Source organism: Bombyx mandarina, chromosome 28, assembly GCF_030267445.1.
Source record: "Bombyx mandarina strain Sakado chromosome 28, ASM3026744v2".
Lineage (NCBI taxonomy): Eukaryota > Metazoa > Arthropoda > Insecta > Lepidoptera > Bombycidae > Bombyx > Bombyx mandarina.
This window is the reverse complement of record NC_143233.1, coordinates 9,360,833-9,378,877: the sequence shown is the minus strand read 5'-3', so window position 1 is coordinate 9,378,877 and position 18,045 is coordinate 9,360,833. Positions and strand designations below refer to the sequence as shown.

The 18,045-nt window shown below is 41.1% G+C and overlaps 1 long non-coding RNA gene across 1 annotated transcript in view; it reads left to right on the top strand.

Annotated features, from left to right (window-relative positions):
• Nucleotides 1-18,045, top strand: part of LOC149499730 (uncharacterized) — a 255,114-nt gene that overhangs the window by 64,733 nt on the left and 172,336 nt on the right. The window lies entirely within an intron of this gene.

Genomic DNA, 18,045 nt, shown 5'->3' with positions numbered 1-18,045 from the left:
TGTAAGCAATAAAAAAGAAAAAAAAGTGGCGTCTATGAATCACATCATTTTACAAAACCAGATTAGATTTTTTTATTGTTCAAGGTGTATGTATCAGCTCATGGTCGACCTGGTGTAAAGTGGCTACTCTTCTTCTCAGTCGGACACTCTTGTCAGAGTGGTCGTGGTTGCGCTGATGCTGTATGGGCAGTAGAACCTGTTAGGTCGCCCATGCTCCTTACAACCGCCCTCCAGGCAATGCGCTTCCAGATCCTTCCAAAAGTGGCTACTGGAGCCCATCGAAATCGAAAATGTCAAAATCCACCTTAAGACTCAGTTTTATAGTACGATGGCTTCATCACCATTGAAAGCATAACACTTTGCGGCAGAAATAGTCAGGGCTTTGGTTACGGTCCGCCCAGTTTTATACGTATCTGAAGTTAAGGACATCGCAATCAGGAAATGTTAGTTGACGATCGTAGTATGTTGGACGTATACTGCTGACCATTCTCCGGTGAAACCCAGATTCTACTTTTACAACCTCCACGGGTCTATCTGGCACCAAATTAATGTAACCACCGAATTTGGGACGTAATATTGAAACCGAATTGTTTTTGTCCAAGTAGATCTACACAGGTAGCACTAATTGCCCCTTTTCCAATGACATTAATGTTTATTCAAAAATACGAAATGCGGCCATGAATAGAAACGACAGACCCTCATTACTGAGAACTGATCACAGATCTGTTCAGTTCTGTTGCTATTAGGAAAACACGATGGAACGCATACCCAACTCTTAGAACTCCATAGTTGATACGACTAAGTACCATATGAGACCCCGGTAACCGTACTCGTCGAACTCGACAAAGAGTTCGACGTGCAACCTAACCCACGAATCAGCTCGCTGAGTTTCTCGCCGGATCTTCTCAGCGGGTCGCGATTCCGATCCGGTAGTAGATTCATTCGCGAAGCAGCTGCTCTTGAGTTGTTAGGTCTCCTTCGGAGGCGCTCGGGCAGCTGTTAGCAAATCCCACCCCTCCTGGCTGAGCCTTTGGTCGCCCACCAGTAATCCTTCAATACTAAAAAAAACCATATGAGACGCGAAATTCCAAACGTACATCCTGGACTTTTGCTAAGACCTATCTACAATTCTTTTCAATTTATTCAATTGTCCATTGTTGTCATAATTCTCGGATCTGGTACTACCTACAGTTTATAATTTCCTTATCCATGCACTATAGATTCCGTGCATGCTATAGGCTCACGCAACTGTATAATGTTTCATCATGGATAAAGATGTGCACTCAAACACGTTTGATCGAGCCTAAGTGGCCCGGAAGGAGACCGTCAGGTTATAAAAGGGACACGCTGCCGTGCTCTCGCATGATATCATCCTAGCTATATTTAAAGCATCATCGATAACGTGATTTAGATATGGTATCTTTGTAATGGTATATCCACGTTGTAGATGTCTATGGGCTCCAGTAACCACTTAACACCAGGTGGGCTGTGAGCTCGTCCACTCATCTAAGCAATAAAAAATAAATAATAAAAAAATCCACTGAGGAAATGTTCACGAAAGTTCACCATGAAAGAATAACATCGTGTGTTTTGATTGTGATTTTCAGACTGTATCTCTTGTGCACATAGGTGGTTTGTGACTTCTGCCGTTAAATTATGAAATACTATTAAATTATTTTAGGTTTTTATAGTGAAAGTGATATTGTATACATTGCGCGTCTTGTAGCTGTTGAGTCCCGTTGAGAAGTGAAGGTAGTTGTGTATTTTATGCGTCGCGGAGTTTTTATTGCTTAGATGAGTGGACGAGTTCAAAGTCCACCTGGTGTTAAGTGGTTACAGGAGCCCATGGACATCAATAACGTAGATGCGCCACCCACCGTGAGATATAAGTTCTAAGGTCTCAAGTTCTAAGGTCTCAAGTTAAGTGGTTACTGGAGCCCATGGACATCCACAACATAAATGCGCCACCCACCTTGAGATATAAGTTCTAAGGTCTCAAGTTTTGTTACCACGGCTGCCCCACCCTTCAAACCGAAACGCATTGCTGCTTCACGGCAGAAATAGGCAGGGTGGTGGTATCCACCCGCGCAGACTCACAAGAGGTCCTACCACCTGCCGGTTCGCCGCTTCCGTCTTTCCCGACTTCACGAAAGAGGAGTTGATGTGTAAACATCGTGTAATAAAAACGAATTCGCGTAATGACTGGTCGTAGTGCGTTCTGTGAGACAACGCGGGTAGCTACCACTACCCGAATTGTTTCACGAAGCAGTAGTAAATACCTATTTGAAGGGTAGGACAGCTACAACAGCTGTTGTAATATACAACACAATCGTCTGAAGAGTACGCAGAAGAACTTTGTCATAATCTAACTAGAACCATTTGAGCTCTGACATAGAGAATAGCGGGAGAAACAGATATATCTTGGTACTTAGTACTATTGTTTTGGTAGGAGTTGTTTGTGTCCTGGGAAAAATGATAATCTACGCCTTTGATTGCCTCATTGATATTTCTTTCGTCAATTTTATTCAGCATGTCCTTTATAGATTAAAGATGAACGGTAATTTATTTTTTCTTTTCTTTCTTGAGCTCCGAGTTTATCTGATTACGTAACGTTGGCCTTGCAACACGGCAATTTGTTTTGAATTCAACTCAGAGGAAAAGTATAGATATTATCAAACTTGAACACAGGCACCTAATGATATATTTATAGTATTTTCTTTATATTTCGCGTGACAAAAAAATGTATTTAATCTCCCGTTTTTATTAGTAGTTATTGTATTTCGGATATTTTGAATACAGTTTTCGTGGTCACGGATGACTGCCGGTCACGAACTTTTATTTTTTTATTGCTTAGATGGGTAGACGAGTTTACAGTCCACCTGGCGTTACGTGGTTACTGGAGCCCATGGACATCCACAATCTTCTCTGCAGAAATAGGCAGGGAAATACCAAACAAAATCGAATGGTAGGATGTTTTATTGTTTTCCCCTATTTTCTTCTCTTTTTAGGCTTATAACTTGTGAGTTAAGCAACTAAGCTCCTAAAACTATTGGCTTAGCGTGTTGAAACTTCATATAGTAAGCTCCATATCGTAGTCAGTAAAAAAGTGGGTATTCGATGTTTTAAAATTTATATTTACATAAAGTATAGATAAAGAGACTTCGTCTTTATTTTTCTCTTTCAATCCGACCGTCCGCGTTTAATGACTGAATTATACTATTAGCTTTAAAAAAATGAAAACACGAAAATTTCCTTGAAAAGCTCCACGAATAAAAAGGTCCTTTTTACAGCCGTTTCTTCCTTAAATAATGAATGAAATAAATCCTTAAAAAGCTTTGACGTTATAATCTTAAGGGAGGAAATCGTTTAATCATTAACCCCTTTCCGAGATTTTATCATCGCGGACAAAGCGCGTTTCCAACCTCATCCGCCTTAAAAGATATTGGCGACGAGAATTTTAATCCTTTTAGTGCTAAACTTATTTTCACATATTTAGCAGGAATCGCTAAAGGATTTCAAAAAAAGTACATTATTTAACCTAAAAAAAATAAACAGAAATCAATACTAAATTCACAGTACAATAATTTTAAATTATTATTTATAAATGTTATTAAATTATTAAAAGCTTTATATGTGCAAATAGTCAGACAGAGGACCTCTTGTAAGTCCGGACGGGTAGGTACCACCGCGTTGCCTATTACTGCCGGGAAGCAGTAATGCGTTTCGGTTTGAAGGGCGGGGCAGCCGTAGTAACTATACTGATACCTTAGAACTTATATCTCAAGGTGGGTGGCGCATTTACGTTGTAGAAGTCTATGGGATTTGGTAACCACTTAAGACCAGGTGGGCTGAGAACTCGTCCGCTAATCCAAGCAATAAATAAAAAGATAGGTTAAAGATATAGGTGCGATATTATTACAATGCAATTGGGAGGACGTCCTTATGTTCCAATGTGGACAATGGTATTGTTATAATTCATCAATTCAATCAGGTAAGCCGTGAGATCTGTGAAGCCAAGTTAATATAAAACCTATTAATTAAAATTGTTCATCAGCTCATTATTTTAAAAAAAGAGCCTAACTCGTACCAGACTGTTTCAAAGAGAACAATATATTCAAGGTTTTAAGGAGGGAGAGACCTTTGAAGCCTGTTCGACCATCTATCTATCAGGACCTTTACAAGTTACGAGCGATCTGTTGCAGACTCCCCATGCTAGTTAAAGTGATGTTACATCCCTTTTAATAACCACTGATGCTGAGTAAGCATAGTAAGGAATCACTTGGTAATAGTTACCGACCGAGACTCAGCCAGTCGTATTTAATCACCCATCGGGAGCGGTCTTGGACAATATCTCTTTTCTGCCATTTTGGGAATAACTGGGTTGATAAACAAATAACTTGAACTTGAATAAAAAAAATGCCTCACGTATATTATAGAAAAACACTTTACATAGTATAGCCAATATAATTGGTACAAAATCAGTACTGGCAACATAAAAAATATGGGTGCGTTCTCATATTCCAACATGCCAATTACTAAAATTCAGTTGTTCGTGTGATTGAATCAATAAAAGTAAAATCTCCTCTTCAAAATTATTTTTTAAAAACCTAATCGGGAGACCCCGCATAACAGATCGATAAATACGTTCATAAAAGACGTCGGTTCTTTTGTCGCGTTCCCTGCATTGTACAATGGAAACAGCGACATAGATTAACCCTCAGCTGACATCGACAGGTCATCTATTATTGGGGCGATGACACACAGATGGACGTTACTCGTTTATTAACCTCTTAATGGTTTTCTTACGGCGCGATATGGAGCTACAGGAAATTCAGTTTTTAGTACAGTTGTTTGTATGTAACGGAATCTTTGAACATGATTTTGGTCCCCTTTAAAACGTCGGATTAACTCGAAATTTGGTATACTTATAAAGGACCGATGACAATTCAATATTAAAAAAAAAAAATTTAAAAAAAATTAAAAAATTTAAATACAGCTAAAAATGAAAAATAAATAATACTTTAACAAAACTAACAAAATACGCTTTTATAAAAAATCCAACTAAAAAATAGAAAATAAATTTTAATAAAATTGAATTAAATTCGGCCCTGGGCCAACCCTCCTACGAGGTCCTACGAGTATACTACGAGGTGTGTGAAGGTAGGTGGCGGCATTCATCTTGTTAATGTCTATGAGCTCCAGTAACCACTTTAAATCAGGTGGGCCGCTATTTTGTTCAGTTGTTGCAATTAAGATAGCGGCACTAACAGTTGCGGTAGCAACTTTACAGCAGATGAGCCGTGAGTTTGGTCACCCATCTCTTCTGCTTTTTCTTCACCTTATCCCACTAGGTGGGATCGGCACGGGTAATTTTTCTCCTCCATTCTCTTCTATCAGCAGTTATCTCAACACTCACTCCTCTCTCTCTCATATCGTCATTCACACACTCCATCCATGTCTTCTTCGGTCAATCTCTTCCCCCCCCCCCTTCTTTACACTAAACACATCAAACTATATCCCTCCACATTTGACAAGATCGTAAAAAAATCTTTCGGATCGTTTCATATAGAATCGGGCTTTGTTTTATGTCGGGCACGCCGGAAATCTGCAAAGCAAGCAATTACGGGATTAAATTCTTGGAATGCGGCCGCGTTCGGAATATGGAATCTCTTTGCTGTCTCAGGGATCTTCTATAAGAATGAAAGAATAATGTATATGATGTATTATTTTAGTCTAGTCACATAAAGTTTAGTCTAGTCACATAAAATTTAGTCTAGTCACATAAAGTTTAGTCTAGTCACATAAAATTTAGTTTAGTCACAAGTCAAAGTTTAGTTAGTAGTTTAGTCACATAAAAATAAAGTTTAACCCAGCAAAACTATAGCATAGACTGAATTGCTCTATAAAGAGATACAACATTTAAAGCTATTGCTTCACCAGTTTTTGTGTTTTTTTTATATTTTACAATTAAAAATGTTTTTATATTTCTTATGTTACTTCTTCTGATGTTTCGATATTCAAATTAACATTTATGTCACCTGTATAACATATTAACCTCTTTATATCGTAAATCTAATGAAGGTTACATATATATAAAAAATTGTGAACATATTTATAGTCAAAGATTCGAAATAGTTCACATATCAGAGGTTTCTTAATTTTTAGATCCCGTCAATTCCGATACAGTTCAAGCTAATGAAAGCGCGTGAAAAAGTATTTTAACCTAGCACTATCCATCCCAACTCGGTCTGGGAGTGTCGTAAAAACGTCGATTTAATTTATCATAGTGAACCCAGCGGCGATCTTTGAGTCTATACCGGCACATAAGGATGGAACACACAAGTAAAGTAGTATCTAGAGCCCAAGTCAAGATGCTTACCTACGGAGCCGAAACGTGGACACTGACTGTGCGACTAGTCCACCAACTAAAAGTTACTCAGCGAGCTATGGAGCGAGCTATGCTTGGTTTGTCGTTGCGAGACCGAATACGCAATGAGGTCATTCGGGCAAAAACCAAAGTAATCGATATAGCTCGCAGAGTTAGTAAGCTGAAGTGGCAGTGGGCTGGTCACATATGTCGCAAAACCGATAACCGTTGGGGTAGACGTGTTCTGGAGTGGAGACCGCCAACCGGCAAACGTAGTGTAAGACGCCCTCCTGTTAGATGGAGTGACGACCTGCGCAAGGCGGCTGGCAGTAACTGGATGCGTAAAACCGAAGATCGGGTTCAGTGGCGAGCTTTGGGGGAGGCCTATGTCCAGCAGTGGACTGCCGCAGGCTGATGATGAAGTCAAGATAAGAAACAAGAAAAAATAATGTGAATGTCGCCACTAATTTTGGCCAATGAGGTCTCAATATAAATGGGTATACTAATCCTGGGTGTAAGTGGGTATAGAAAAAGTAATTAGGCATTTATAGTACGTGCGAGCTTTCATTACGTTTATCACCAGTTCTGTTACCTATTCGTATTATTTCCCCAACATTATTTCATTACACATTTATTTCCTCGTCGTGGCCTAAGGGATAAGACGTCCGGTGCATTCGTATCTAGCGATGCACCGGTGTTTGAATCACGTAGGGGGGTACCAGTTTTTCTAATGAAATACGTACTTGACAAATGTTCACGATTGACTTCCACGGTGAAGAAATAACATCGTGTAATAAAAATCAAACCCGCAAAATTATAATTTGCGTAATTACTGGTGGTAAGACCTCTTGTGAGTTTGCACGGGTACGTATCACCACCCTGCCTATGAATTCTGCCATGACGCAGCAATGCGTTTCGGCTTGAAGGGTGGGGCAGCCGTTGTAACTATACTAAGACCTTAGAACTTATATCTCAAGGTGTGTGGCGCATTTACGTTATAGATGTCTATGAACTCCAGCGACCACTGAACACCATGTGGGCTGTGAGCTCGTCCACCCATTTAAGCAATAAAAAAAATCTACATCTTTTTTGTCCCTAAAGTAAACAAACTACAAAAAAAAAATTGCACCACATTAAGCGTTTAGGAGCTTTTTTTACCGGAACTGAGATTTTTAAAGCTCGCCAAGTTGAAAGTAAGCAGACAGTGATAGTTAAGTGCTTAATGTATCCGTCGAGAGTCAGACGGGGGCTGGGAAATTGAAATTGCTTAAGGTCCGGTTCGGACAGCGGGACTTCGAGTTTTGTACCCAATACTTTTATTTTTTCGGAAGGAGGTATTATTGCTTGTACTTTTAAGTTTCGCCAGGATAACTGGGCGAGCACAGGCTCAGTCAGGAGGGGTGGAAATTGCTAACAGTTGCCTCTGAGCAGCTGCTTCGCGAATGAAATTACTACCAGATCGGAATCGCGACCGGGTGTGAGAATCCGGCGAGAAACTCAGCTGGATGTAGTATGGATTAGATTTCACATCGAACTCTTTGTCGAGCTCTACAAGTACGGCTACCAGGATCGATGTCGATGCCTATGCGCTTTGGTAACTACTTGACACCAGGTGGACCGTGAGCACGCCCACCCATTTAAGCAATAAAAAAAAGAATTGTGTCATGTAAGTAGCATTCAGATAAGCAATGCGTTGGATCATTCATCTTTCATCATCTTTTTTTTTCTACCGATGCTGATAACCTTGAGAGGCTTTTTCAGCTTCGCCCTAACGTGTAGGTGAGCTCACGGGGCTCAAACCAGAGTGTTGCTAGCACCGGCCCTACCAAGGGCAGTGCTTCGCAGAATCTACCACCAGATCGGAAACGCGACCCACTGAGAAGATCCGGCGAGAAACTCAGTGAACTATTTCATCATCATTGCGACGAGCTTGTGTTGAGTAACAAAATTATGGCAAAATCATCATCTCAGCCTATAGCCATTCAATGCTGAACATAGACCTCTCCAATTGTTGTCCACTGCGGTCGCTCTGTTGTCACCTGCGTCCAACGTGACCCAGCGATTCTCACTAAGTCGTCGGTCGATCTGGTCGGCCGTCCCAGATTGCGCTGTCGCAAAATAAGTCGCGTTAGTGAAACAGTACACGTACCAAAGTCCGCTTTATAAGAGTTATTCAGTTTTGTAAATTCGCAAGCGAAATAAGCTGTAATGAGAAACGTTTATTTTAATATAGTATTGTGATTGTTTCGAACAATAATAGCTTTTTCGAAGGGCCATTTAACTTTCAGGCCTATTGAACAAAGAAGACGAATGAATAGCATATTTATTCCTGGTTCGTAACGAGTTATCGGAGCTTTGTAGTCCGATCACCTCCCGATCCATTAACGATGCTTTCAGGTACCTCAAGCACCGGCTACCTCTTGTGAGTCCGCGCGGGTAGGTACCACCACCCTGCCTATTTCTGCCGTGAAGCAGTAATGCGTTTCGGATTGAAGGGTGGGGCAGCCGTTGTAACTATACTGAGACCTTAAAACTTACATCTCAGCGTGGGTAGCGCATTTACGTTGTAGATGTCTATGGGCTCCAGTAACCAGGTGGGCTGTGAGTTCGTCCACCCATATAAACAATAAATAAATAAAATTTAAAAAAAATTTTTAACTAGTATTTATCAAACGTTTTAATATTCAATGCGTTCTATGAAAAGCACTCAACGCGGTTTACGCACAGTTAACCGGCATTGCACCACATTATTAATTCTGATTATTTCGATTCGAATTCCCGGGATGAGTGACTTGATTTTGCGCAAACAGTGGCTCCATAATTCGCTTTGAAGCCGAGCTTCGTGGATAGCTTCGCAAATATGGCTTCGACCGCGTATATGTTATTACAGATGCGAAATGTAAGTTAATTGTAGGTTTGTGTACCGCGATCGCACAAGAATGCTCTGCGACAGAAATGGGATTCTTCTTTGTCGTACGCACTCTTGGCAGAGTGGTCCTGGTCATCACTTCGGGTGGTGGTGCGCTTCACCAGACGTCGCCATTCCTCGCGTACCGCGGCCTTTCTTGTGCACTCGTTAACGGGACGGCTTTAGAGCTGCCTTTTTCTATTTATCATTTTTATTGCTCATGTAGGTGGACGAGCTCACGGCCCATCTGATGTTAAGTGGTTTCCGGAGCCCATACACATTTACAACGCAAATCCCCCCACCCACCTTGAGATAGGAGTTCTTAGGTCTCAGTTTTTACAGTAAAACGGCTGCCCCACCCATCAAACCGAAACGCATTACTGCTTCACGGCAGAAATAGGCATATAGCAAATAGGCCGCGCAGTCTTGTACCCTCAATCATGCGCTGCATCACAAGGCGCTCTACTGGGTCATTACCCCGTCGCGAAGCATATCCGAAGAAAGCGAGAATGCCACCCCGAACGATGGAGGATAGACACTGCTTGTTGTCGAGTTTTTACTGATGGTAGGACTTCTTGTGAGTCCGCGCGGGTGGGTACCACCACCCTGCCTATTTCTGCCGTGAAGCAGTAATACGTTTCGGTTTGAAGGGTGGGGCAGCCGTTGTAACTATACTGAGACCTTACAACTTATATCTCAAGGTGGGTGGCGCATTTACGTCGTAGATGTCTATGGGCTTCAGTAACCACTTAACACCAGGTGGGCTGTGAGCTCGTCCACCCTTCTAAGTAATAAAAAAAAAAAAACATTTGAGACATCCAGTACATAATATGAACTATTTAAAATATATATTGTAAGAATGTAGCGATGTCAATTAGACTAATACATTTCATTGCTGATGTTGTTTTTAATTTACATTCTTGTTGTACTTGTTTTTCATATTCAATTCATATTCAATTTATTTCATATTCAATTCAAATCAATTGAATAATGGAAAAATCTTATCAAATTAGTGTACTGTCATCGGTCCTCGATAAATCTACAAAGTTTGAATGAAATCTGGCCGTTTAATGTGGATCAAAATCGCGTCAAAAGGAGTCAGTTACAAACATACAAATCTACATACAAGTGAAGCTAATATAAAGCGTGTAAAAAGAGTTTTAATTAACGCTCGCCGGATCTTCTCAGCGGGTCGCGATTCCGATCCGGTAGTAGATTCATTCGCGAAGCAGCTACTCTTGAGCTGTTAGGTCTCCTTCGGAGGCGCTCGGGTAGCTGTTAGCAAATCCCACCCCTCCTGGCTGAGCCTTTGCTCGCCCACCTGTCCTGGTGAAACTGGAAAGGCCTCCGGGCCTCCAGTAATTTTTCAATCATAAAAAAAAAAAAGTTTTAATTAAGTCTACCAGTCATGAACACCGAGTAAATACAATTTCTCTCGCTCAGTGCTCTTTGTTCTAAGCGCGGCTTAAATCACAGATGACCTACATCCGCATTTGCTAACATAGTGCATTACATTTGAGACATCCAGTACATACCTAGTCTTGCCATAAATACTGAGACAAAGGAAATTTTTTTTTTATTGCAAATAACATTTATGACTTATACAGTGTGTTGGTTTAATACATAAATCATTAAAAAGGTCGTCGTGGCCTAAAGGATAAGACGTCGGGTGCATTCGGATCTAGCGATGCACCGGTGTTCGAATCCCGCAGGCGGGTACCAATTTTTCTAATGAAATACGTACTTAACAATTGTTCACGACTGACTTCCACGGTGAAGGAATAACATCGTGTAATAAAAGTGAAACCCGCAAAATTATAATTTGCGTAATTACTGGTGGTAGAACCTCTTGTGAGTTCGCGCGGGTAGGTACCACCGCCCTGCCTATTTCTGCCGTGAAGCAGTAATGCGTTTCGGTTTGAAGGGTGGGGCAGCCGTTGTAACTATACTGAGACCTTACAACTTATATCTCAAGGTGGGTGGCGCATTTACGTTGTTGATGTCTATGGGCTCCAGTAACCACTTAACAACAGGTGGGCTGTGAGATCGTCCACTCATCTAAGCAATAAAAAAAAATATTATCAGATTTTCTGTGGATCTTCCAATTTGAACAGCCCGAAAGCTTCTAATTGAGAAAGCTTCGTATAACGCATCACGGAGGCACTGAATTTGATTTTACATACATATACAAACGGTCAGGTTGGCACACGCTGTGCTGCAGTAAATTTGGGCGCCGGCCAAATGCAATGCTCATTCGTTATGTTGACTCGGCAATGCACGCGATGTTCCACGTTTTCACTGTCGAATACGACACGATACGGCCGGGAGATAATTCCTTTTGAATTACCTTTAAAAAAAAAAAACGACCCGGCATAGAGTTTCGTTAGTCATGCTTTTTTTTTATTGCTTAGATGGGTGGACGCGCTTACAGCCCACCTGGTGTTGCGTGGTTACCGGAGCCCATAGACATACAACGTAAATGCGCCATCCACCTCGAGATATACATAAGCTCTAAGGTCTCAAGTATAGTTACAATGTTAGTAGAAGTTCGTTAATCATAAAGTTTTTCTTTTAATTTGATAAACAACATCATTTATTGGCTTTCACTGTAAATAAGTTGTCCAGACCAGTATCCTATAGACATATGCTTACGTATAAAAAGAGAATTATAAGTCACGCATCTTGCGGCACGGTGTCCAAGCCTTATTCTGCGAACCATTACTCTTACTAGATTAGTGGTAGCAACATCCTCAGGTTAGAGCCCCGTGAACTCACCTACTCGTCCGGTTACGTAGGCATCACTCCCAGACTATCAGCTTAGATAGGAAAAAAAAACCGAGTGTGACTTGTATAACAGTTGCAATATCCTTCAAACTGAAACGCATGGCTGAGTCGCGATTGAATACACCGGTAATTAAACAAATTCTAATTTGAAATCTAAATTAAATTGGAAACGTATCGGCCATATACAGAGTAAATACGGCTCTCCGTAGTCCGCTCTGTGATTGAGGCATGTTACATGTCCGGTGGGGTCCATTTCCCAAAATGTACGGATTTAGGTTACATTCTGTGTGCCCCCCTTGGAGGTGGTATCGATTTGAATACTGCGCCACTTATCGTGAATACCGGCTCAGCGATTTCAACCATACTTCTCAATTGGAGAATATGTTTTCGACTTGTAAGACGTATTCAGGCCGGGCTGGTGGATATATAATCAACATCATTCGTTTGGCCGCGAAATCCTCATCCGAGTTTGAAGCATAGAATAGCCGTTATACAATATGTACTGCGGAAGGTAGCTATCGTAGAATATTTCAGAGATGCCTAAATCACACTTACAACTTATTTTCAAGATAAGCTTGCATACATACGAGTTCTGAACAACAACATTCGAGCCCAGTGAGTTTCTCGCCGGATCTTCTCAGTGGGTCGCGTTTCCGATCCGGTGGTAGATTCTGCGAAGCACTGCTCTTGCTAGGGTTCGTGTTGGTGATGATTTGATGATGATTCGTGAGGGTGATGGGAGAGATGTGCTCCGCACTAAACGCTTCACTTTCCCCCTTTTGCCTTTTCATGGGTTCTGTCTCATGCGAGGTTCGGACGCGGGTTGTTGAGCGACAGGAGGTTTTAGTCAGTTCGACTCCGACATGCCCCGCCCTTCATCCCCAGGGGAGGGCGTAAGTCCGGCGATTTCCTCCTGACCAAAAAAAAAAAGAAAAAAGGGTTCGTGTTAGCAACGTCGTCAGCTTTGAGCCCCATGAGCTCACCTACTAGTTAAGGTTCCGCTGATATAGCCTCGCAAGGCTATCAGCTTAGGTAGGAAAAAAAAACAACATTCGGTCAACACGTCATTACGGATCCTCCCGATCCATTAATGATACTTTCAGGTACCTCAAGCATCGGTTACCTTCCTCGCTGAACCCGTTGCTTGCACTGAGTTTCTCGCCGGATCTTCTTAGTGGGCCGCTTTCCAGACCGGTGGTGAATTCTTTGAAGCACTGCTCTTTCTAAGGCCAGTGCTAGCTACACTTCTAGTTTGAGCCCCGAGAGCTCACCTACACGCTAGGGTAAAACTGAAATAGCCTCTCAAGGCTATCAGCATAGTTAGGGAAAAAAAAAACATTTGGACCGTCGGTCTACCGAGCAATATAACTCGTTTGGTGGAAGATCTTCCCTTTTTTCGTTTAACCCCAAAATACAATAAAGATCTAGATCTCATGTCTCTTGGGTGGTGATTTTCTATTGATGTCATATATTGCAATAAAGGAGGATATGTGGTGTCGGTCACGGACATTGACAATACCAGGGATAAAGCCACGTCGCTGTATACTAAGAATACTGTAAGCATATCGTTTAAATGCCTTGGTGATTTTTTATTTATTACTCAGATGCGTGGACGAGCTCACAGCCTACCTGGTGTTAAGTGGTTACTGGAGCCCATAGACATCTACAACGTAAATGCGCCACACACCTTGAGATATAAGTTCTAAAGTCTCAGTATAGCTACAACGGCTGCCCCACCCTTCAAACCCAAACGCATTACTGCTTCACGACAGAAATAGGCGTGGCGGTGGTACCTAAACGTGCGGACTTACAAGAGGTCCTACCATCAGTAATTGCTCGTCCCTGCTGCTCCTACACGACAAAGCTCTACCTTATACGAGACAACAGACGGTCTCTAAGCTACAAGAGGCTATGGTTGGATGTTTTGTGTCATTCACCGCACTCACCAGATTTTACGCCGACAGACTCCTACTTTTGAAAGTTTGGAGAACTTCTTGTCAGGGAATGAAATTCAAAACTCAAGAGGTAGCCCGAAATGCCTTACAAGTGTTAATTGGCTTCCCTACACTAAGTTCTTCAAGAAGGAATGTGGAAAATTACCACTGCACTGGCAGAGACGTATCGATACTATAGCTTCATATTTCGATTGATAAGAATAAAAAAGATGTGTGGTATCGTGGGACACCGGATAGGAACGAAGTTCCTTATTATAAAAATATTAATTTTTAGTTCTATTCGAGGTATAAAGAAAATAATTATTCGGGTATACATTTTTATAATGTTTTTTTTATTGATAAAAATAAATAAAATACTACTTTACAAAGTTATCAACTTTATTTTATTCACGATGATTTATAAAAAATATTTAATTAAAATGTGTTACTTTTAGTACGTTATTACAAAGTTAAGTCGTACACTGTGTGCATTACTAATAAAAATATTACGTTACGGACGTTTTTTACCGGTTATGGTACCCCTCCGCATTGTCCCATAAGGAAATTCGTTCCAAAAGATTTCATCAAGCAATATTTAAGTTTACATATTATTATATAACACGCCAATTTCGTAGTTAGCAAAAATCGATACACCGGTTTCGTCTAATTGAATATATCTCGTAAAACTATTTATTTGTTCCTAAAAAGCAATCCTCTCAGAGAGGTAGGTAATGCAAAACGAGCGTACCGCTTGCAGAAAACTCAATTGAGATTTAATATTCTTTTTGAAGTGAAAACTTCTTTAGACTCGTTGTGATTTCAAACCGGATGCAACGGAAAAAACGACAGGTAAGAGACGCAAATACAAAAATGTGTAGGATGAAGCCAGCAAAGAATGAGACAGAAATATACATACTATTTAATACAGCGCCATCTGTGAGATTTTTTAATACGAACGTGTGTATGAAAGCTCTTGTAGTGAATTTTAATTTAGGATTATACGTGAAATTTAAATATCAATTCACAGAGGGTGTCGATGCACGGACATCGACGATCGCGCGGCGCGGGCGCCGGGAGGAGGACAGCGGCGCGGGGTAGCGGATTGACACCGGCTTCGTCACTTCGTGCAGCAACGCCGCCCGCGACACTTACTTGTTTTCGTCTTGTTTTGCTCTTTTTATAAACTTACCAAATAATACAGTCCACTCTTTTATTTTATACATCACCGGTCTACCCCAGAGCAGTTCGAAACAGAGGGCGCTACCTTACAATTATTTACTAATGACAAAATTTTACATATACTTAAGACGTTTAGGATAATTCTATTTTAATTTTGGAAGGTTTCACTTCTACCACGTGTGAATTGCACACATGTAATTTTTTTTTTTTTAATTGCTTAGACGGGTCTACGTACTCACACGGATCGCCTAGTGCCACTTAAAGTATATCTCAACAGTATAGTAATTAGGCAAGCAGACTTTTTGCGGATTAGCTTTTTGCTACACGATGCTTTACCTTCATCGTTGAAGTCATCAGTTTCCGATCCGGTGGTAGATTCTGCGAAGTGCTCTTGCTAGGGTTAGCAATGGCGTCAGGTTTGCGCCCCGTGAGCTCACCTAATTAAGGCTACGCTGAAATGGTCTCTCAAGACCATCAGCTTAGGTAGGAAAAAAAGAGAAGAGGTCGTTTGTGATGATTTTTCAAGTTTTTTTATTGCTTAAATGGGTGGACGTGTTCACAGCCCACCTGGTGTTAAGTGGTTACTGAAGCCCATAGAAATCTACAACGTAAATGCGCCACCCACCTTGAGATATAATTTCTAAGGTCTCAGTATAGTTACAACGGCTGCCCCACCCTTCAAACCGAAACGCATTACTGTTTCACGGCAGAAATAGGCAGGGTGGTGGTACCTACCCGTGCGGACTCACAAGAGGTCCTACCACCAGTTTTAAAACATTTAAAACTCTTTAGTTTTTAAAATAGTATATTGTGCACTAAGGGAGAAAAGTAGGATATTTCCTCCCGCGTGTAAAACATGCGTGATGGCAAACACGCAGGATGAGATGTCCTACTTTTTTCCCGCGGTGCACATACTATTTTTTCTCCTACCAGGCCGAAAGTTCGTGGAGTATCGAGCCGGGGAACAGGGGCAAAACCCCGGTGGGGTTCAGGGGCGAAGCCCTGGCAGGGGGTATAAAAAACAATTTAACTGTTTTTTAATTTTTAAATAAACTACTACTAATTGAATAAGAATTGTCTGATGAACTAACCTTTGTTTAATTACTTTACTATTAAATTTTATTGCCTTTTGTTTATTTCACTTTTACACTAAACACAATATTGCAAATTACCCGAGCGCAACAATGGTGAGAGCAGACATAGACACTAACGCGCATGCGCACTTGTCAGTCCCCAGGGAAGAAAAGTTACACTTTCTTCCCTGTACAGCGGGAGGAAGACCGAACTTTCGGCGTAGGTAGGAGAAAAATTTGTATTATTAAATCTAATTAAAATTAAGTAGTTGTTTCTGCATCCAGTACTTAGACAAATACGTGAGATTCTGTGTCCTAGATCCGTGCTCGCCGCATGTCCCGTTGTTTGCACGACACACACAGACTACAACATATAAACACATATACGTTATATTATATGTCAAGATAAATGGTGGCTGAAACTTGTGTTTATAAATGTTCGGACTACTAATGTATTCATATTACTGGGGTCTGGAACAAATTAAATTTTAATTGAATTTAATTCAACATAAGACGCGTATTCTCACATATAGATATCAATCACACGCATCTATTGTTTTGAATTTATATTAATATACAAACTTACGTTCTATAAGGTGACTTCTGCGAAAGGGTAGATCTCCAACCGAGCGATTCAGGTATTTGCTGATCTTAGGGTAGAAGCAACTTTCTACTTTAATCTTCGCCACCGCTAAATCACTCTCTTCCGAGACAGAAGGTCGTGCCAAAAATATCCGTAGGTGCCGACGTTCGTACCGCATTGAAAATACTGGTTATCGACCGATCACCGAAGTTAAGCAACGGCGGGCGTGGTCAGTACTCGGATGGGCGACCGCCTGAGAACACCACCCGTCGTTGGCTTTAATTTGAAGTCGTCGCATTCATATCAAGCGATGCAACTGTGCTACTTTTCAATTAGCGCAGGCAGGTACCAATTCTTCTAATGAAATACGTACTTGGCAAATGTTCATGATAGACTTCCACGCTGAAGGAATATCATCTATACTAATATTATAAAGAGGAAAGATTTGTTTGTTTGTTTGTATTGAATAGTCTCCGAAACTACTGAACCGATTTAAAAAAATTCTTTCACTGTTGGAAAGCTACGCTATCCCCGGGTGACATAGACTATATTTATTATATTTAAAAAAAAATTGGGATCCTTACTGAAACTCCAATAATGTAACCCAATGTGTAAAAAAATTATCTAAAATTCTTTACATCGCGTGCGCTGCTTCCCAAGCGAAGCCGGGGCGGGCCGCTAGTCGTGTAATAAAAATCAAATTCGGCAATATTCTTATTTACGTAATTACTGGTGGTAGGACGTTTCATGAGTTCGAACGGGTAAGTAATACTACCAACCTGCCTATTTCTGCCGTGAAGCAGAATGCTTTTCGGTTTGAAGGGTGGGGCAGCCGTTGTACTGTAAAAACTGAGGCCTTAGAACTCGTGTCGCAAGTTGGGTGGTGGCATTTGTGTTGTTGATACCTATTAGCTCCAGTAACTACTTAACACCAGGAGGGCCGTAATCTCCTCCACAAATTAACAAAAACTATAGTATATAGCTGTTGGAGTGTTTGAGCTGTTTGAAGTCGTGGTTTGTGGTTTTGTGGTCGTCGTGGCCTAACGGATAAGACGTCCGGTGCATTCGTGTTGAAGCGATGCACCGGTGTTCGAATCCCGCAGGCAGGTACCAATTTTTCTAATGAAATACGTACTCAACAAATGTTCACGATTGACTTCCACGGTGAAGGAATAACATCGTGTAATAAAAATGAAACCCGCAAAATTATAATTTGC